This window comes from Pseudochaenichthys georgianus, chromosome 3 (genome assembly GCF_902827115.2).
Source record: "Pseudochaenichthys georgianus chromosome 3, fPseGeo1.2, whole genome shotgun sequence".
Classification (NCBI taxonomy): domain Eukaryota; kingdom Metazoa; phylum Chordata; class Actinopteri; order Perciformes; family Channichthyidae; genus Pseudochaenichthys; species Pseudochaenichthys georgianus.
In genome coordinates, this window is record NC_047505.1 from 51,018,785 (window position 1) to 51,041,293 (window position 22,509).

A 22,509-nucleotide genomic window follows, 5' to 3' on the forward strand; every position below is an offset into this window, starting at 1 on the left:
TCCACGATTTTTATCTATATAGTTTTTTTGGCAATCCACGCGTCAGTGTTGAACAGTTTTTGTTCAGATAACCTCTATAAAATGTCATAGAACTTATACAAATCTTTAAAAATACTGTGCTTTTCTACCCCCGTCGACACGTCGCTGTTTGCTCTTAAAATAAGTTTCATGTTCAAACAGGAACAGGATTATAGCAGCATTGTCCCGTGCTAATGTTCACAGAACACAGAGCTTGTGTATGTCTCATTGTCTCCTCGAAAGTGTGATATGAAACCTAAATAAGGGTGAACTTCTAAAACAATATATTTATTTTCAGACGTCGGGTTTCTGTCGAGCACATATCGAACCACACGTGAGGCTCTGAAGGAATCTACTTTGAGATGAAAACACAAGCTCCCTTTCTCTATGGAGCTAAACACTGGACAGCGGTGCAGGTACAGTGAGGGGGGGGGGGGGGGGGGGTTGTGAGCGTATTTAAGGCATCCTTTTTAGGATGGGGGGCAAGCGAGACCAGGTGAACTCTGGCAACTATAAATCAATCTTCATAGAATGTTTTAGTTTTACTCTAAACCTTTTTTAATAGAGCTATACATATAATCAAATAGACATTTTATTATCCTGTTAAACACTCTTATATACACGATTCAACACATACTGTATTCTACTCCAGCCATTTGCTAGCAACCACACACATTTCCAGCTTTATAAATGCTTGATTTTTGTTTGAAATTGGACCCTTAAAATAAAGTTGAAATCCCTTCTCTACTGCAGGGAGACAGATAAGAATAAGGGACTTGGAGAAGCTTAGTTACAGCGACGGAAGTTCATCTGCAGCGGATCAGAAAACTATCCCTTTGTAATCTCGCGCTGATGAACATCTGCCGCCTCCGTCAGGTTGCTCTCTGCTTATTTTCTGCACAGAGGAAATGTGGATTTACGTTAAATCGTAATTTGACATAAAACCCTGAAGCTGCAGAATCTCCGTCTGCTCTTAAAGCGTCGGGAGATTTCACGCCATGTGTTTGAAGTTGTCTTACAACGTGTTGATGTAAGGGCGCCAGTGTCTGCAACAGCTTTGTTAACGCGGTGTTGCATTTATCTCCTTCTTCACGATAAGAAAACTCTCTTTCGAAGGTAGTTTAGATCTAAGACAGTATTTCCCTTTGACTTTTCCCAGTTTAGGATGCTTGTTTGGGATCTAGTTGAAGTTTAGCTCGAGTTAGCTTAATGCTAACAATTCTGTTCTTAATCTCATCGCTCTTTTTTTAATAAACAACATATAAAATGTTCAGGTAGTCATGGAAACAAGTAATTTATCTGTTAAAACTGGAGTTTTAGCTCTTAAAGTGTCAACCTGTGAGTTATTAATAATTAGGTTGCTTATAAATTGTCATTTAAAATTGTTGAAAGCTAAAAATGCCTCCAAAAGGGTTTAACACTGGATTCAAAGTCAATAAAATGCTATCGAGCGACAGCCTTAAAAAGTTGGAGAGAAGAAAACGCTTTTTAATTTTTTTGTTGAGAGTTTGATGAGATCAATCTTTTGTGGAAATGGAGCTAAGAGACGATTAGCTTAGCTTAGCTGTACCAGTCAGAGTAGTGCTTTGAGATAGATGTTAAACAACCATAGCCAATGTTACTGTACAATGTGGTTTCACTTCCTGTCTCCCAAGTGGGCAGATTTGGTGATATTAACATAATGTTTAACTAACTATTAGATATTAACAGCTAACAGCCAGATTTAGCATTACAAAAAATAGCTAGCTAGGGAGTTGGCAAACTTTGTTGACGTTCTTGCAATAGGTAGAGACAAAGCTCATTTAATCCTCAGTTGTCCGTCTGAAAAATGCCATTTTACTGTCTTATGTTCAGAAGATATGTTGCTTTAGACAAATGGGTTCAATATGTAAAGATATACCTGGTTCAACAACTCAGTTCATGCTAACATGTGCTAGTTAGCACTTGCAAAGCTAAATAGGGATGTCGATAGTGTAACTTTTAAATTATATATTTTAATGTTGACTTGATTGCATGTAGATGCAAATCTGCTATTTAGCTTTGTAGCAAGCAATAGCAATTAGTGCCATTATTAGCATCATTTATTATACACACAGACATTGGTGCATTATGAAAGGAAGTGAAAGGTAGGTGCTTTTGAGCTGCACGGGCCAATCAAAACGTTGTGTGGATGCAATCAGTCAATCTGATTTTAGTATTTATGCTAAGCTAATTGTCTCCAGCTTCATATTGTGTGCAGACGCGACCATGGGGTCAGTCTTCTCATTAAACTCGTGGCAAGAAAGCGAATAAGCGTATCTCACGTCTCACTGTTTCTTTAAATGCTCTCTTTAAAAAACCTCATCTTCGACCACGTACACACAGGTGTTTGATACGTTAGCGTTACCGCGGGCCACAGGATGTCGACCTGCTAATGGTGACGTGGAAGGAGATTCGACAATGGAGAAGAAAGTAAAGTAAAAAAGTAAAGAACAGCTCTAGTTTCTCTATACTGTGGCCTATATATAGCGGATCTGTGGAAAAAAGCTAAACTGGCCTTCAGGATATTTTGGGTCAACCAGTGACACACTCACACACACTCACACACACACACACTCATACACACTCATACACACACACACACACACACACACACAACTATAAGGGTAAAGAGGGACAGGGACGCCCTTTGCAGACAGACAAACCATTTCAAGGTGAGAATTATTCTGGTACAACGTTTGTCTGTCCGTGTTGTTCCTCGTGTCCTTCGCTCGGTTTTTCTTGTACGCTGGGTTATCGCCTCTCTCCACGCGTTGCTCTCTCTCGGGAGAAGAAGGCCATCGCAGTAATGGTGTGTGTACATGCTTAGGGTGTGAAGACAGTGTGTATTCTCGTTTGTCAGTGGTGGCGTGTGCATAAAGTGGTGTGTGTGTGTGTGTGTGTGTGTGTGTGTGTGGTGTGTGTTGTGTGTGTGTGCGTGGAATGTACTATTTATTCAACACGTCAGCTAAAGTTCTTATTTTGACACAAACAGTGAAAAGCAAAAGGAAAACATGGAGTCTATCTCAAATTGTTCTCTACAAACCTTAGATGCACCCAGAAATATAACTCCGGTTGGACTCTAGTGAAGAATATTATCTCTGAACAAACTCTAAGCAAAGATAGAAAAGGAGCAACGACCAGCTCAGTGGTTTCATGGCACCCACTGCGGGTGAATGGAAAAAGTGTTCAGTATTCCAAAGCCGGTGTCAGCACGAGTCTGTTGTGTGAAATAACTTCCAGACGGGTATTCCCCAGCGTTTGAGACACTATTCCAGAGTTTTCTGGTCAATCCTTCCTTGATGTGACATAGCAGCGTTTCCCTTCTGTCCCCCTTCAAGAAGAGCACTGAGCGAGGGAGGACGAGAGGGGACAAAGACAGCAGGAGCAGCATCAGCTCGGACCAAGCTTCTTGAGATGGAGACGGAGAGTCGGGGATGTTTGACCCCGTTTCCTCCCCCTCCTCAGCCCCCCCCTCTCCTCTGGGTTTATCTGTCCTGCAGCAGCTTCAGGGCCCTCTCGATGTTCATGCGGTGTCCCACCCTGGTGACGCCCAGGTCTATGAGGTCTTCTTTCTGCAGCGACAGCAGGTGTGCGCCCTCGATCTCGTTGTCCAGGAAGGCGTCGCGGTGCTCCCCCAGGTTCAGACTCTCCAGCCAGTCGGCCACGTCCAGTTTGCTCCACAGCTCCATGGGTTTGGAGGCGAAAGGTTTCCCAGACGCCGCCACGGCCTGAAGGAGAGTGAGAGGAGACGGGGAGCGAGAACTTACACTTCCTCCACACGAGGAGCTGAGACTGTAGCCTCCGCCGCTGCCCATGGGGGGGGTGGGGAGGCCGAAGACGTCGGTGAGGGAGGGCGAGACGGAGGGAGGCAGGGAGGAGCAGGGCGTGAGGGAGGAGGCGGAGTCAGGGGGGCTGCAGGGGAGCATCTGGGAGGGGAGGTGCTGGGGGGGGGCGAGGCCATGGGGGTCGCCGCGTTACGCATCCCTGAGTCGTCTGCTGGAGGCCTGCGGGGGGGGGGGGGGGGGGAGGAGAGAGAGGGGAGGTTAGTCAAAGTCAACTTTATTGTCAATCTTTCAGTTTGTGTGTACAGACAGAGAGATCGAAGTTTCCCACAATCCCGAATACAAAAACAAAGATATATAAAAATATATATGAAAACTATTTCTGCTAAAAAGTTATCAACGATTGAGAGTCAGACATAAACATTTCGGATGTGTGTATCTCACACTTTAACTCAAGCATCTTTGCTTTCAAATTTGTGTTTTGAAATGCCATTTTATAACATGTTCCTAATGTCTTTCATTTGGTAAAGCACTTTGAATTGCCTTGTGTTGAAAGGTGTAAATAAACTTGCCTTGCCTAAAGCTTTTTGCATATTTCTTTATTTGAAATATTGCATTGTTTCCATATTTCAATTGCAGAAACTTTCCTTTTGCATAAAGGAATTACATTCTGACATTCTCTCCTCAGCTGCGAGATGTGAAGGGCAGAGGTAAATATATTTGTACATTGTTACATTTATTTGTAAGCAAATTATTATTTCTACATGCAACATATAAGGAGGTGGTTTGATATGCCTGGTTTATGGCAAATCCGGGAAAACACTGATTTCCATTTCCCCTCCTTTCTGACATTATAAACCCATCGAGACGTATTATTAATCTACAAGGGAACAGACAGATTAAAGGACAACGCAAATAGTCTTTTGCATCCCAGGTCTGCCAGAGACGTGCACATAGACACTAGGTAGTGCTTGAGCACCTGCCCGTGTTGCCCTCTGGACAGCAATGTGCCCTTTTGAAAGTAATTTGGCGCGATCGCCACGACGACTCAGAAGGTGCCCTTTTTTTTTCTCGAGCACCTGCCCCATGAAATGTCTGTGCACGCCACTGTCTGGCACTATTTTCCGCGCAAGCACTTTAATAAATAAAAATAAGAACGAGTTAAAACAACAGCTGGTTGGAAGACATATGGGATCCTTCAAATGTAATATAGAGATGTCACGATGAGTTAAGATGGAAGACTCTTTTCTTTCAGGAGTCCTGAGAGAGTGTTGCTCATTAAACTAAAGCAACAGATAAAGATGTATCATTTCATTTCTTCAAGGGTTTAATAAGGCAATGCTGCAAAGTGACCAGTAGGTGGCGCCACATGCAAACATTTCTACCGAACTTCATCAGCTGATACTCAGGATGTCAAACCGGGACTCGGCTTTTTAGGTTTTAATCTCTATCAACACGTAATAATAAAAAGGTGCACCTCGTAGTGTGATTAAATACATTCATTTGTAATGCTGTAAATACACAATGCTGTATCTCTGTTGATCAGGGGTGTCAACTCAAGGCATACACTTCATTTCATGTGGCCCCGCAAGAGCTTGCAAAGAATATATGGTCACATGCCACTTTACAGAAGCAGGTTGCCCATAAACTACATGCCCCACAATGCATCTCGTTTTGTGACATGCGCACTGAAGAGACTTGCAATTATTTGCCGTGGACTTCTGCTTTCAGACGTAGTTATTTATGAAGTTAATATCCTATCTGATAATAATCCAACGCAGAGGCAATCATGTAATATAATGTTTTATGTATATTATATAGTTACAACCGGCCCTTTGAGTGCAACCATAATGCTGAAGTGGCCCGTGATGAAAATGTTGATTCAATAAACTGTTAAGCATACTGATTATGTTTAGAGGGTACAGGTCCCATTACTGGAACATTAATCTAATGATTAAAACTGTTTTATTAAAGCAGTCCACCCACACACACTCTGACATTTCACACGAAGGGCTTCAAAGATCAGACGATCTCAATTCGTGAAGTGTCTTTATAAAGTGATGTGTGTCAGAATTTAGCATCAAATGTTCGTCCTTATTTATAATCAGGTACGAGGAATATGGAGTCAAATATACAGTATTGATTTCATTTGATTTCGATTTAATTGGACACTTATTCGACTAATAATTATCGTGTTTATTGGACAATTACCTTCTTGTTTTTATAGAAATATCTTAATCTTTCAGCAACTACTTGTGTCTTAATTCTTTGCCTAAAACTAACTGGAAATGTTTTAATTTAACATGAAAATTACTAATCAGCAGATCTTAAAAAGCAGCGTCTGTATTTTAAGTATTTTCTAAATCAGATAAAGCTGCTTTGTGTCCCCCTTAACTTAAGGGGGTTTCGAGCCTAAAAGCAGTAGCATCTTACAGCTGTGAGTGTTCAATGTTTTATTTCACGCATGTGATATAATGAGTGTAACAAAGACGTGCAGAGTGCCGCCTGCAGGTAGAAGAGGCTACTAATGGAGGCATGTGTGCAACATCCTGTTTAGCTTTTATTTACAGCCCTTACAGGATGACGGTGAGCAGGATAACATTTATTTTGCATACTAACACATGAGAAGGAAACATGTCTATGATGTGTTTTGATCAAAATACAAACAAATCATGCATTTTAGAAATCCCTCAAACCCCTCTATTCCAGCCCTGTTAGAGAAACGCTTGATTTAGGGTCCTTAATTTAAAAAAAAAAAAAAAAGAAGGCGGAGCTAATGCCTGATCAGAATTCTACCGGAGATAAAGTTAAATTCTGCTGTGATAAAACGCCATCCTGTTCTAAACCACATCAAGGATTATTTCTGAAACAGTATGGTATACACAAGGTGAGTTCCTTTTTTTATTTCCTGCTTTTTAAACACGTGCTCTCCAGTATAGGTTAGCTCTGAGTGTTAGCGAGGCGTGCTAACGTAAACAAAGACGAGATTACGTCCAAAACACGTCAGGCATTGTTTCTGATAGCAACTTTCTGTGGGTGCGTCGCCGATTTCACGTCATATCGGACGCAAATCTGTATCCGCTCGTTGTACCCCGTTTTTAAAAGATGTGGGTACGGAGGAAAAGAGAGAGGGTTTTATTTTTGATGTATAAAAGACATCACAAAGTGCATTTTGCATGATAGCTCCCCTTTAATGCTAATTTCACTTATTTGTGCGAGAGAATGATTCCATCTGTTTATTTTATCAAATGTATTCTGGTGATAGCGACAACAGCATTTATTCGCCCTTCTCAAGAAGAAGCACTGAGTAATTCTGCAGTCGAGTGCGGACAGTCTGTCACAGGATAACTCTGAGAGGATGATTAACGGGTCAGCAGAAGGAAAGATAACGTTCTGTTCTCAGTTTGTTTATCTGATGTTAATCTGGTTTTTGTTTTCTTTCTTTTTCTTGAGAAAAACACAAATCAACGACAAACTAAGCTGTTAAGACATGATGATATAACAGCCTCTTGTTTTCGTTTAAACAAGATCCCAAGACAGAAAAACTACTATTGGAGATGAATTGACTGATATACAACATGTTTCAAAAAGTTGGACTAATCCGCCGCTGAAAGTAGTCCCCCTTGTGTAACCTTAAGACTATTTGTGATCTGATTCCAAAATGTACAGCTTCATTAGGAACCAGACAGATCGGACAGGAAGTCACAAAAGAGTTGAGACAGATTTTTAGTTTTAGTCTCATACCGGGATTATTGACATTCAAGCGTTAAGGTAAATTAGATTTTAGCGACATTTAAAACCACTTTTACAAACCCTTTGTGCTGTTGGGATTCCACGATGCTTCCACATGTCTTAAACATTTTGGGTGTTTTTAAAGATGATTTAAGGCATTTTATACCAATTCAAGCCTTATCTCGGACTTCGTTTTAGATTTTTTTGACATTTTATGTTGAATTAATCTGTAGGATTTTTTATCATTTGATGGATATGAATTGTTTGTATTTTGAAAACACAAAACCCACATTTCTTTGTTATCTCTCTCACACCCCCCCCCCCCCCCCCCCCCCACACACACACACACACACACACACCCACACACACACACACACACACACACACACACACACACACACACACACACACACACACACACACACACACAACACACACACACACACACACACACACACACCCACACACACACACACACACACACACACACACACACACAGCAATCCATTCAGAATAATCACACCTTCCTTCCCCGAGGATTTCCTTGTCAACACACACCCCTTTAATCTGACCTCACACACTCTTTAATAGGATGCTACATGTAGCCTAGATATCTCCCCTCACCACCACTTGTAGCATATGGAGCAGCCTGAGGGGAAGTGAAGGGGACAAAAGGGGGTCGCTCTGCCAGAAATGGAACGGGGCCATTGTTACATCGCCAAACTTACTTCTCAACACCAGCTACTCCAGGAAGTCAGGGTGGATGGATGAGATGGAGACAAAGGACGTTAGACATTTAGTGACACCACACACACACACACACACACACACACACACCCACACACACACACACCACACACACACACACACACACCACACACACACCACACACCACACACCACACACACACACACACACCACACACACCCACACACACACACACAAATGCATGGAAACAACATATATTTAGGGACGGAGAACCATCTGTCCGCCTTCTGCTTTCACCAAAAGACAACTTTCATTTGGAAGAAATCTCTTTTGAGTTTTTAATCCTGTTAGCAGGTTCATGTATCTATACATGCTCCGAGACAGATAATCAGGACTGCAACGTGTTAATCTATTGCTCTATAACATTTCATAACATAAAGAAAAATGCCCGTCCGATCTTCCCAAAGTGAAATGATGTCTTAAATGTTCAAAGTAATGCACTTTTTTTTTACGACATAAAACAGAGCAAATCCACAGAAAGCTCTTTATTCTTCTCATACTGCCTGTGCTGCAGCACCTCTTTTCACCCTCTGTCTGAAACCAGAGCCCAGTCTGCTCTGATTGATGGTTAGCTGGCCGGCTCTGTTGTGATTGGTCAACAGCTTAGAGATGTCCCGCCCCTTAGCCTATCACGTACAATGTGTTGTCACTAAGTTATGGAAGTAAAAAGTCAAATGGACGCGAGAGAACTCCCTCTGGAGCAGGGAGGTCAAACACAAGGCCCGGGGCCAAATCCGGCCCGTGACTTTATTTTCTGTGGCCCCACAAGAGCTTGCAAACAATTTATACAGTACATGATGATTTACAGAAGCACGTTGCAAACTACATGTCCCACAATGCATCTCAAATTAGACTTTTTTTCTTTAAATGTCCTTTTTTCGTTTTTGACTTTTTTCCCAGAACTTGACTTTTCTTTTTAAATCATTTTGTGACATTCTCACTGAAGAGACTTCCGCTTTCAGACGTAGTTAATTATGAAGTTATTACCCTATCTGATAATAATCCAATGCAGAGGTAATAATTTAATATAATACATAATTATATTATTTATAAATGTTTTTGATATAGTCTTAAAGTTACAACCGGCCCTTTGAGTGCAGCCCTAATGCTGATGATTACATTGAGTCTGACCTCCCTGCTCTGGAGGGACACAGGGATTGCAGCCTTTGCACTAAAACTTATATAACACACTGCAGGGAAGAGAAAACCCCAACAAGCAGAAAAAGACCTCTTTAAACACAGGTCAAACAGCAGAAACATATGAAACGTGAGACTTGTCACCTCTCTAATTAGTATCCTGGTGTTCCTTCATCGATTATACACGTCTTGTTCCAGGAGGGAAATTGATATGAACAGTATGTAATTGCTTATTAGTCTAATTAGCGCAGAGCCTCGTTTAGCTTCCTGACCTTATTAACATTTCCAGCAGACTCCCAGAGTCCCCGATAACAGAAGAGGACGCTATACATCTGTGTGTCCAGTCATATTTTATTTCATCACAAACAGTGGGAGGACTAAGAAACATCGCCAATGTCTGATTTCACCAAGGTATCACTACGCTTTATCTATTGGGCGTGTTGATTATATTCATTTCCGTCAGACGTGTTTCTTAATATGTTTATTAGAAGCAGCTTATAGTTGAGTGTGGCGTCTAGGCTCGGGCCTCATCACTCCACAGATTTACAAAGAACATTGAGTGATGATTAGATAACTATCCCCGAGCCTACAGGTGGAGCTGGGGGGGGGGGGGCACAGCAGCAGGCAGTGGCAGCGGCACAGCGAGGCAGAGGCAGGAAGACCTGGCAGCTTCAATAGAGCGGCATGTTTAGGAGACTGTGATTGGTTGGTTGTCAGAGGGACGAGGTGCGTCACGTGTTAGTGCAGGGGTGTCAAACTCAAGGCCCGCGACTTCATTTTATGCGGCCCCACAAGAGCTTGCAAAGAACGGTTACAGGCTGATTTACAGAAGCACACAAACTACATGTCCCACAATGCATCTCTCATTTGACTTCTCAGAATTAGACTTTTATTTCAAGATTTCACTTTTTTTCTTTTGAAATCATTTTGTGACGTTCTCACTGAAGAGAGTTGCAATTAGTTTCCCTAGACTTCTGCTTTCAGACGTAGTTAATTATGAAGTTATTACCCTGTCTGATAATAATCCAATGCAGAGGCAATAACATTATTTTATATATATATAACATATTTATATATGCATTTTTATATAGTCTTGAAGTTACAACCGGCCCTTTAAGTGCAACCATAATGCTGATGTGGCCCGTGGTGAAATTGAGTTTGACACCCCTGTGTTAGTGTATCATTGGTGCTCGAGTTGACTGCCTGGACTAGCTCGCAGGCTTCGCCCCATATTATTGACCTGAATCCTTAAAGTAAACAGATACATGTTTAGTAAAAGTATAGTAGAAGGAGATGAAAATACTTGAGTACAGTAAAAGTGCCTTGAAATAGAGATAAAGTAATTAAATTAACACCTAATTAACATATTCTTTTAATGAGGAAAAGGATCTTAAGGAGGAAATAGCAGATCAATAATATATGCCACGTATAGGTTTTATACATCATCTGAAAGCTGAGGAAATAAAGATTAATTTGAGATCATTTTGTGTCAAGTCTCATCATAAACTGTAAAAACATTGTATTTTGCTTTGACGCCTATTACAATGATACGTTTCAGAATATAATGACCATCCCCATTATGACACATGGTGAATAGTAACTGCATCTATAAAGCGCTTTTACATATCAAAATATATGAAACATTTACAAGTCAGCATTCCCTCGACTCGTCCCACACATTCAAACAAGCTGCCACGGGTTCAGAGGAACGCACATTCACACACCGATGGCCATCCAGAGCAACTTGGAGTTATGTATCTCGCCCAAGGATAACGAACCACCGATCTCACAATCCTTTGCTACAGAGGGGTGTCTCATGGACCCGAGTAGATGTACTACAGTACGGTCCACCTGGTTAAACACACACTGCAGGCGCATGCTGCACAGAGGCACTCACAGTGAGAGTAATGTTCGCCTGGTCTGCTGGACGTCACATAAAGCTGCATAAAAAAAAGCATGGTCCGTATATAGGGCGGCAAGAAGGAGTCCTTAACACGAGCTGAAGATAATTTATCGTTTTGTTCAACGACACACGGCATCTATTGCACGTCTGTCCGTCCTGGGAGAGGGATCCCTCCTCTGCTGCTCTCCCTGAGGTTTCTCCCGACATTGGTGCATTATGAAAGGAAGTGAAAGGTAGGTGCTTTTGAGCTGCACGGGCCAATCAAAACGTTGTGTGGATGCAATCAGTCAATCTGATTTTAGTATTTATGCTAAGCTAATTGTCTCCAGCTTCATATTGTGTGCAGACGCGACCATGGGGTCAGTCTTCTCATTAAACTCGTGGCAAGAAAGCGAATAAGCGTATCTCACGTCTCACTGTTTCTTTAAATGCTCTCTTTAAAAAACTCATCTTCGACCACGTACACACAGGTGTTTGATACGTTAGCGTTACCGCGGGCCACAGGATGTCGACCTGCTAATGGTGACGTGGAAGGAGATTCGACAATGGAGAAGAAAGTAAAGTAAAAAAGTAAAGAACAGCTCTAGTTTCTCTATACTGTGGCCTATATATAGCGGATCTGTGGAAAAAAAGCTAAACTGGCCTTCAGGATATTTTGGGTCAACCAGTGACACACTCACACACACTCACACACACACACACTCATACACACTCATACACACACACACACACACACACACACAACTATAAGGTAAAGAGGGACAGGGACGCCCTTTGCAGACAGACAAACCATTTCAAGGTGAGAATTATTCTGGTACAACGTTTGTCTGTCCGTGTTGTTCCTCGTGTCCTTCGCTCGGTTTTTCTTGTACGCTGGGTTATCGCCTCTCTCCACGCGTTGCTCTCTCTCGGGAGAAGAAGGCCATCGCAGTAATGGTGTGTGTACATGCTTAGGGTGTGAAGACAGTGTGTATTCTCGTTTGTCAGTGTGTGGCGTTGTGCATAAAGTGTGTGTGTGTGTGTGTGTGTGTGTGTGTGTGTGTGTGTGTTGTGTGTGTGTGCGTGGAAATGTACTATTTATTCAAACACGTCAGCTAAAGTTCTTATTTTGACACAAACAAGTGAAAAGCAAAAGGAAAACATGGAGTCTATCTCAAATTGTTCTCTACAACCTTAGATGCACCCAGAAATATAACTCCGGTTGGACTCTAGTGAAGAAATATTATCTCTGAACAAACTCTAGCAAAGATAGAAAAGGAGCAACGACCAGCTCAGCTGGTTTCATGCACCCACTGCGGGTGAATGGAAAAAGTGTTCAGTATTCCAAAGCCGGTGTCAGCACGAGTCTGTGTGTGAAATAACTTCCAGACGGGTATTCCCCAGCGTTTGAGACACTATTCCAGAGTTTCTGGTCAATCCTTCCTTGATGTGACATAGCAGCGTTTCCCTTCTGTCCCCCCTTCAAGAAGAGCACTGAGACGAGGGAGGACGAGAGGGGACAAAGACAGCAGGAGGCAGCATCAGCTCGGACCAAGCTTCTTGAGATGGAGACGGAGAGTCGGGGATGTTTGACCCCCGTTTCCTCCCCTCCTCAGCCCCCCCCTCTCCTCTGGGTTTATCTGTCCTGCAGCAGCTTCAGGGCCCTCTCGATGTTCATGCGGTGTCCCACCCTGGTGACGCCCAGGTCTATGAGGTCTTCTTTCTGCAGCGACAGCAGGTGTGCGCCCTCGATCTCGTTGTCCAGGAAGGCGTCGCGGTGCTCCCCCAGGTTCAGACTCTCCAGCCAGTCGGCCACGTCCAGTTTGCTCCACAGCTCCATGGGTTTGGAGGCGAAAGGTTTCCCAGACGCCGCCACGGCCTGAAGGAGAGTGAGAGGAGACGGGGAGCGAGAACTTACACTTCCTCCACACGAGGAGCTGAGACTGTAGCCTCCGCCGCTGCCCATGGGGGGGTGGGGAGGCCGAAGACGTCGGTGAGGGAGGGCGAGACGGAGGGAGGCAGGGAGGAGCAGGGCGTGAGGGAGGAGGCGGAGTCAGGGGGGCTGCAGGGGAGCATCTGGGAGGGGAGGCTGCTGGGGGGGGGCGAGGCCATGGGGGTCGCCGCGTTACGCATCCCTGAGTCGTCTGCTGGAGGCCTGCGGGGGGGGGGGGGGGGGGGAGAGAGAGGGGAGGTTAGTCAAAGTCAACTTTATTGTCAATCTTTCAGTTTGTGTGCACAGACAGAGAGATCGAAGTTTCCCACAATCCCGAATACAAAAACAAAGATATATAAAAATATATATGAAAACTATTTCTGCTAAAAAGTTATCAACGATTGAGAGTCAGACATAAACATTTCGGATGTGTGTATCTCACACTTTAACTCAAGCATCTTTGCTTTCAAATTTGTGTTTTGAAATGCCATTTTATAACATGTTTCCTAATGTCTTTCATTTGTGTAAAGCACTTTGAATTGCCTTGTGTTGAAAGGTGTAAATAAACTTGCCTTGCCTAAAGCTTTTTGCATATTTCTTTATTTGAAATATTGCATTGTTTCCATATTTCAATTGCAGAAACTTTCCTTTTGCATAAAGGAATTACATTCTGACATTCTCTCCTCAGCTGCGAGATGTGAAGGGCAGAGGTAAATATATATTTGTACATTGTTACATTTATTTGTAAGCAAATTATTATTTCTACATGCAACATATAAGGAGGTGGTTTGATATGCCTGGTTTATGGCAAATCCGGGAAAACACTGATTTCCATTTCCCCTCCTTTCTGACATTATAAACCCATCGAGACGTATTATTAATCTACAAGGGAACAGACAGATTAAAGGACAACGCAAATAGTCTTTTGCATCCCAGGTCTGCCAGAGACGTGCACATAGACACTAGGTAGTGCTTGAGCACCTGCCCGTGTTGCCCTCTGGACAGCAATGTGCCCTTTTGAAAGTAATTTGGCGCGATCGCCACGACGACTCAGAAGGTGCCCTTTTTTTTTCTCGAGCACCTGCCCCATGAAATGTCTGTGCACGCCACTGTCTGGCACTATTTTCCGCGCAAGCACTTTAATAAATAAAAATAAGAACGAGTTAAAACAACAGCTGGTTGGAAGACATATGGGATCCTTCAAATGTAATATAGAGATGTCACGATGAGTTAAGATGGAAGACTCTTTTTCTTTCAGGAGTCCTGAGAGAGTGTTGCTCATTAAACTAAAGCAACAGATAAAGATGTATCATTTCATTTCTTCAAGGGTTTAATAAGGCAATGCTGCAAAGTGACCAGTAGGTGGCGCCACATGCAAACATTTCTACCCGAACTTCATCAGCTGATACTCAGGATGTCAAACCGGGACTCGGCTTTTTAGGTTTTAATCTCTATCAACACGTAATAATAAAAAGGTGCACCTCGTAGTGTGATTAAATACATTCATTTGTAATGCTGTAAATACACAATGCTGTATCTCTGTTGATCAGGGGTGTCAACTCAAGGCATACACTTCATTTCATGTGGCCCCGCAAGAGCTTGCAAAGAATATATGGTCACATGCCACTTTACAGAAGCAGGTTGCCCATAAACTACATGCCCCACAATGCATCTCGTTTTGTGACATGCGCACTGAAGAGACTTGCAATTATTTGCCGTGGACTTCTGCTTTCAGACGTAGTTATTTATGAAGTTAATATCCTATCTGATAATAATCCAACGCAGAGGCAATCATGTAATATAATGTTTTATGTATATTATATAGTTACAACCGGCCCTTTGAGTGCAACCATAATGCTGAAGTGGCCCGTGATGAAAATGTTGATTCAATAAACTGTTAAGCATACTGATTATGTTTAGAGGGTACAGGTCCCATTACTGGAACATTAATCTAATGATTAAAACTGTTTTTATTAAAGCAGTCCACCCACACACACTCTGACATTTCACACGAAGGGCTTCAAAGATCAGACGATCTCAATTCGTGAAGTGTCTTTATAAAGTGATGTGTGTCAGAATTTAGCATCAAATGTTCGTCCTTATTTATAATCAGGTACGAGGAATATGGAGTCAAATATACAGTATTGATTTCATTTGATTTCGATTTAATTGGACACTTATTCGACTAATAATTATCGTGTTTATTGGACAATTACCTTCTTGTTTTTATAGAAATATCTTAATCTTTCAGCAACTACTTGTGTCTTAATTCTTTGCCTAAAACTAACTGGAAATGTTTTAATTTAACATGAAAATTACTAATCAGCAGATCTTAAAAAGCAGCGTCTGTATTTTAAGTATTTTCTAAATCAGATAAAGCTGCTTTGTGTCCCCCTTAACTTAAGGGGGTTTCGAGCCTAAAAGCAGTAGCATCTTACAGCTGTGAGTGTTCAATGTTTTATTTCACGCATGTGATATAATGAGTGTAACAAAGACGTGCAGAGTGCCGCCTGCAGGTAGAAGAGGCTACTAATGGAGGCATGTGTGCAACATCCTGTTTAGCTTTTATTTACAGCCCTTACAGGATGACGGTGAGCAGGATAACATTTATTTTGCATACTAACACATGAGAAGGAAACATGTCTATGATGTGTTTTGATCAAAATACAAACAAATCATGCATTTTAGAAATCCCTCAAACCCCTCTATTCCAGCCCTGTTAGAGAAACGCTTGATTTAGGGTCCTTAATTTAAAAAAAAAAAAAAAAGAAGGCGGAGCTAATGCCTGATCAGAATTCTACCGGAGATAAAGTTAAATTCTGCTGTGATAAAACGCCATCCTGTTCTAAACCACATCAAGGATTATTTCTGAAACAGTATGGTATACACAAGGTGAGTTCCTTTTTTTATTTCCTGCTTTTTAAACACGTGCTCTCCAGTATAGGTTAGCTCTGAGTGTTAGCGAGGCGTGCTAACGTAAACAAAGACGAGATTACGTCCAAAACACGTCAGGCATTGTTTCTGATAGCAACTTTCTGTGGGTGCGTCGCCGATTTCACGTCATATCGGACGCAAATCTGTATCCGCTCGTTGTACCCCGTTTTTAAAAGATGTGGGTACGGAGGAAAAGAGAGAGGGTTTTATTTTTGATGTATAAAAGACATCACAAAGTGCATTTTGCATGATAGCTCCCCTTTAATGCTAATTTCACTTATTTGTGCGAGAGAATGATTCCATCTGTTTATTTTATCAAATGTATTCTGGTGATAGCGACAACAGCATTTATTCGCCTTTCTCAAGAAGAAGCACTGAGTAATTCTGCAGTCGAGTGCGGACAGTCTGTCACAGGATAACTCTGAGAGGATGATTAACGGGTCAGCAGAAAGGAAAGATAACGTTCTGTTCTCAGTTTGTTTATCTGATGTTAATCTGGTTTTTGTTTTCTTTCTTTTTCTTGAGAAAAACACAAATCAACGACAAACTAAGCTGTTAAGACATGATGATATAACAGCCTCTTGTTTTCGTTTAAACAAGATCCCAAGACAGAAAAACTACTATTGGAGATGAATTGACTGATATACAACATGTTTCAAAAAGTTGGACTAATCCGCCGCTGAAAGTAGTCCCCCTTGTGTAACCTTAAGACTATTTGTGATCTGATTCCAAAATGTACAGCTTCATTAGGAACCAGACAGATCGGACAGGAAGTCACAAAAGAGTTGAGACAGATTTTTAGTTTTAGTCTCATACCGGGATTATTGACATTCAAGCGTTAAGGTAAATTAGATTTTAGCGACATTTAAAACCACTTTTACAAACCCTTTGTGCTGTTGGGATTCCACGATGCTTCCACATGTCTTAAACATTTTGGGTGTTTTAAAGATGATTTAAGGCATTTTATACCAATTCAAGCCTTATCTCGGACTTCGTTTTAGATTTTTTTGACATTTTATGTTGAATTAATCTGTAGGATTTTTATCATTTGATGGATATGAATTGTTTGTATTTTGAAAACACAAACCCACATTTCTTTGTTATCGCTCTCAACACCCCCCCCCCCCCCCCCCCACACACACACACACACACACACACACACACACACACACACACACACACACACACACACACACACACACACACACACACACACACACACACACACACACACACACACACACACACACACACACACACACACACACACACACACACACACACACACACACACACACACACACACACACAGCAATCCATGCAGAATAATCACACCTTCCTTCCCCGAGGATTTCCTTGTCAACACACACCCCTTTAAATCTGACCTCACACACTCTTTAATAGGATGCTACATGTAGCCTAGATATCTCCCCTCACCACTTGTAGCATATGGAGCAGCCTGAGGGGAAGTGAAGGGGACAAAAGGGGGTCGCTCTGCCAGAAATGGAACGGGGCCATTGTTACATCGCCAAACTTACTTCTCAACACCAGCTACTCCGCAGGAAGTCAGGGTGGATGGATGAGATGGAGACAAAGGACGTTAGACATTTAGTGAACACACACACACACACACACACACACACACACACACACACACACACACACACACACACACACACACACACACACACACACACACACACACACACACACACACACACACACACACACACACACACACACACACACACACACACACACACACACACACGAGGGGAATGCATGGAGGAACAACATATATTTAGGGACGGAGAACCATCTGTCCGCCTTCTGCTTTCACCAAAAGACAACTTTCATTTGGAAGAAATCTCTTTTTGAGTTTTTAATCCTGTTAGCAGGTTCATGTATCTATACATGCTCCGAGACAGATAATCAGGACTGCAACGTGTTAATCTATTGCTCTATAACATTTCATAACATAAAGAAAAATGCCCGTCCGATCTTCCCAAAGTGAAAGGTGATGTCTTAAATGTTCAAAGTAATGCACTTTTTTTTTACGACATAAAACAGAGCAAATCCACAGAAAGCTCTTTATTCTTCTCATACTGCCTGTGCTGCAGCACCTCTTTTCACCCTCTGTCTGAAACCAGAGCCCAGTCTGCTCTGATTGGTTAGCTGGCCGGCTCTGTTGTGATTGGTCAACAGCTTAGAGATGTCCCGCCCCTTAGCCTATCACGTACAATGTGTTGTCACTAAGTTATGGAAGTAAAAAGTCAAATGGACGCGAGAGAAACTCCCTCTGGAGCAGGGAGGTCAAACACAAGGCCCGGGGGCCAAATCCGGCCCGTGACTTTATTTTCTGTGGCCCCACAAGAGCTTGCAAACAATTTATACAGTTACATGATGATTTACAGAAGCACGTTGCAAACTACATGTCCCACAATGCATCTCAAATTAGACTTTTTTTCTTTAAATGTCCTTTTTTCGTTTTTGACTTTTTTCCCAGAACTTGACTTTTCTTTTTAAATCATTTTGTGACATTCTCACTGAAGAGACTTCCGCTTTCAGACGTAGTTAATTATGAAGTTATTACCCTATCTGATAATAATCCAATGCAGAGGTAATAATTTAATATAATACATAATTATATATATTTATAAATGTATTTTGATATAGTCTTAAAGTTACAACCGGCCCTTTGAGTGCAGCCCTAATGCTGATGATTACATTGAGTCTGACCTCCCTGCTCTGGAGGGACACAGGGATTGCAGCCTTTGCACTAAAACTTATATAACACACTGCAGGGAAGAGAAAACCCCAACAAGCAGAAAAAGACCTCTTTAAACACAGGTCAAACAGCAGAAACATATGAAACGTGAGACTTGTCACCTCTCTAATTAGTATCCTGGTGTTCCTTCATCGATTATACACGTCTTGTTCCAGGAGGGAAATTGATATGAACAGTATGTAATTGCTTATTAGTCTAATTAGCGCAGAGCCTCGTTTAGCTTCCTGACCTTATTAACATTTCCAGCAGACTCCCAGAGTCCCCGATAACAGAAGAGGACGCTATACATCTGTGTGTCCAGTCATATTTTAGATCATCACAAACAGTGGGAGGACTAAGAAACATCGCCAATGTCTGATTTCACCAAGGTATCACTACGCTTTATCTATTGGGCGTGTTGATTATATTCATTTCCGTCAGACGTGTTTCTTAATATGTTTATTAGAAGCAGCTTATAGTTGAGTGTGGCGTCTAGGCTCGGGCCTCATCACTCCACAGATTTACAAAGAACATTGAGTGATGATTAGATAACTATCCCCGAGCCTACAGGTGGAGCTGGGGGGGGGGGGGGGGGCACAGCAGCAGTGGCAGCGGCACAGCGAGGCAGAGGCAGGAAGACCTGGCAGCTTCAATAGAGCGGCATGTTTAGGAGACTGTGATTGGTTGGTTGTCAGAGGGACGAGGTGCGTCACGTGTTAGAGCAGGGGTGTCAAACTCAAGGCCCGGGGGCCAAATCCGGCCCGCGACTTCATTTTATGCGGCCCCACAAGAGCTGGCAAAGAACGGTTACAGGCTGATTTACAGAAGCACACAAACTACATGTCCCACAATGCATCTCTCATTTGACTTCTCAGAATTAGACTTTTATTTCAAGATTTCACTTTTTTTCTTTTGAAATCATTTTGTGACGTTCTCACTGAAGAGAGTTGCAATTAGTTTCCCTAGACTTCTGCTTTCAGACGTAGTTAATTATGAAGTTATTACCCTGTCTGATAATAATCCAATGCAGAGGCAATAACATTATTTTATATATATATAACATATTTATATATGCATTTTTATATAGTCTTGAAGTTACAACCGGCCCTTTAAGTGCAACCATAATGCTGATGTGGCCCGTGATGAAATTGAGTTTGACACCCCTGTGTTAGTGTATCATTGGTGCTCGAGTTGACTGCCTGGACTAGCTCGCAGGCTTCGCCCCATATTATTGACCTGAATCCTTAAAGTAAACAGATACATGTTTAGTAAAAGTATAGTAGAAGGAGATGAAAATACTTGAGTACAGTAAAAGTGCCTTGAAATAGAGATAAAGTAATTAAATTAACACCTAATTAACATATTCTTTTAATGAGGAAAAAGGATCTTAAGGAGGAAATAGCAGATCAATAATATATGCCACGTATAGGTTTTATACATCATCTGAAAGCTGAGGAAATAAAGATTAATTTGAGATCATTTTGTGTCAAGTCTCATCATAAACTGTAATAAACATTGTATTTTGCTTTGACGCCTATTACAATGATACGTTTCAGAATATAATGACCATCCCCATTATGACACATGGTGAATAGTAACTGCATCTATAAAGCGCTTTTACATATCAAAATATATGAAACATTTACAAGTCAGCATTCCCTCGACTCGTCCCACACATTCAAACAAGCTGCCACGGGTTCAGAGGAACGCACATTCACACACCGATGGCCATCCAGAGCAACTTGGAGTTATGTATCTCGCCCAAGGATAACGAACCACCGATCTCACAATCCTTTGCTACAGAGGGGTGTCTCATGGACCCGAGTAGATGTACTACAGTACGGTCCACCTGGTTAAACACACACTGCAGGCGCATGCTGCACAGAGGCACTCACAGTGAGAGTAATGTTCGCCTGGTCTGCTGGACGTCACATAAAGCTGCATAAAAAAAAGCATGGTCCGTATATAGGGCGGCAAGAAGGAGTCCTTAACACGAGCTGAAGATAATTTATCGTTTTGTTCAACGACACACGGCATCTATTGCACGTCTGTCCGTCCTGGGAGAGGGATCCCTCCTCTGCTGCTCTCCCTGAGGTTTCTCCCATGTTCCCTTTAAACTGTGGGTTTTCTCTGGAAGTGTTTCCTTGTACGATGTGAGGGTCTGAGGACAGAGGGTCTGAGGACAGAGGGTCTAAGGACAGAGGGTCTAAGGACAGAGGGTCTAAGGACAGAGGGTGTCGTATTGCCATTCTGATATTCTGTACACACTGTGAAGACCACTGAGTCAGAGGAGGGGTGTGTGTGTGTGTAATGTAACATTTGTGATATTGGGCTATATAAATAAACATTGATTGATTGATTGACGACATAAAGTACGTCAGTAAATAAATACCCACCCGTGTTGGATTTAAAAGCGGTTGCTAACAAGAGTCTAAATGAGCAATCATGCTCAACGTTAGCCGCCTTTAGCTTAGCGGTGGTGACGTGAAGTCATGTGACCGTGCTGTAGTTCCTTTATAGCCCAACATTAGCCGCCTTTAGCTTAGCGGTGGTGACGTGAAGTCATGTGACCGTGCTGTAGTTCCTTTATAGCCCAACATTAGCCGCCTTTAGCTTAGCGGTGGTGACGTGAAGTCATGTGACCGTGCTGTAGTTCCTTTATAGCCCAACATTAGCCTCCTTTAGCTTAGCGGTGGTGACGTGAAGTCATGTGACCATGCTGTAGTTCCTTTATAGCCCAACGTTAGCCACCTTTAGCTTAGCGGTGGTGACGTGAAGTCATGTGACCGTGCTGTAGCTCCTTTATAGCCCAACATTAGCCTCCTTTAGCTTAGCGGTGGTGACGTGAAGTCATGTGACCGTGCTGTAGTTCCTTTATAGCCCAACATTAGCCTCCTTTAGCTTAGCGGTGGCGACGTGAAGTCATGTGACCGTGCTGTAGTTCCTTTATAGCCCAACATTAGCCGCCTTTAGCTTAGCGGTGGTGAAGTGAAGTCATGTGACCGTGCTGTAGTTCCTTTATAGCCCAACATTAGCCGCCTTTAGCTTAGCGGTGGTGACGTGAAGTCATGTGACCGTGCTGTAGTTCCTTTATAGCCCTACATTAGCCACCTTTAGCTTAGCGGTGGTGACGTGAAGTCATGTGACCGTGCTGTAGTTCCTTTATAGCCCAACATTAGCCGCCTTTAGCTTAGCGGTGGTGACGTGAAGTCATGTGACCGTGCTGTAGTTCCTTTATAGCCCAACATTAGCCGCCTTTAGCTTAGCGGTGGTGACGTGAAGTCATGTGACCGTGCTGTAGTTCCTTTATAGCCCAACATTAGCCACCTTTAGCTTAGCGGTGGTGACGTGAAGTCATGTGACCGTGCTGTAGTTCCTTTATAGCCCAACATTAGCCGCCTTTAGCTTAGCGGTGGTGACGTGAAGTCATGTGACCGTGCTGTAGTTCCTTTATAGCCTAACATTAGCCGCCTTTAGCTTAGCGGTGGTGACGTGAAGTCATGTGACCGTGCTGTAGTTCCGTTATAGCCCAACA

At 42.5% G+C, this 22,509-nt stretch overlaps 1 pseudogene; it reads right to left on the reverse strand.

The window, feature by feature from the left end:
* Positions 1-3,512: 3,512 nt before the first annotated feature.
* The window catches only part of LOC117442777 (uncharacterized), a 102,600-nt pseudogene continuing 83,603 nt past the window's right edge, over positions 3,513-22,509 (reverse strand).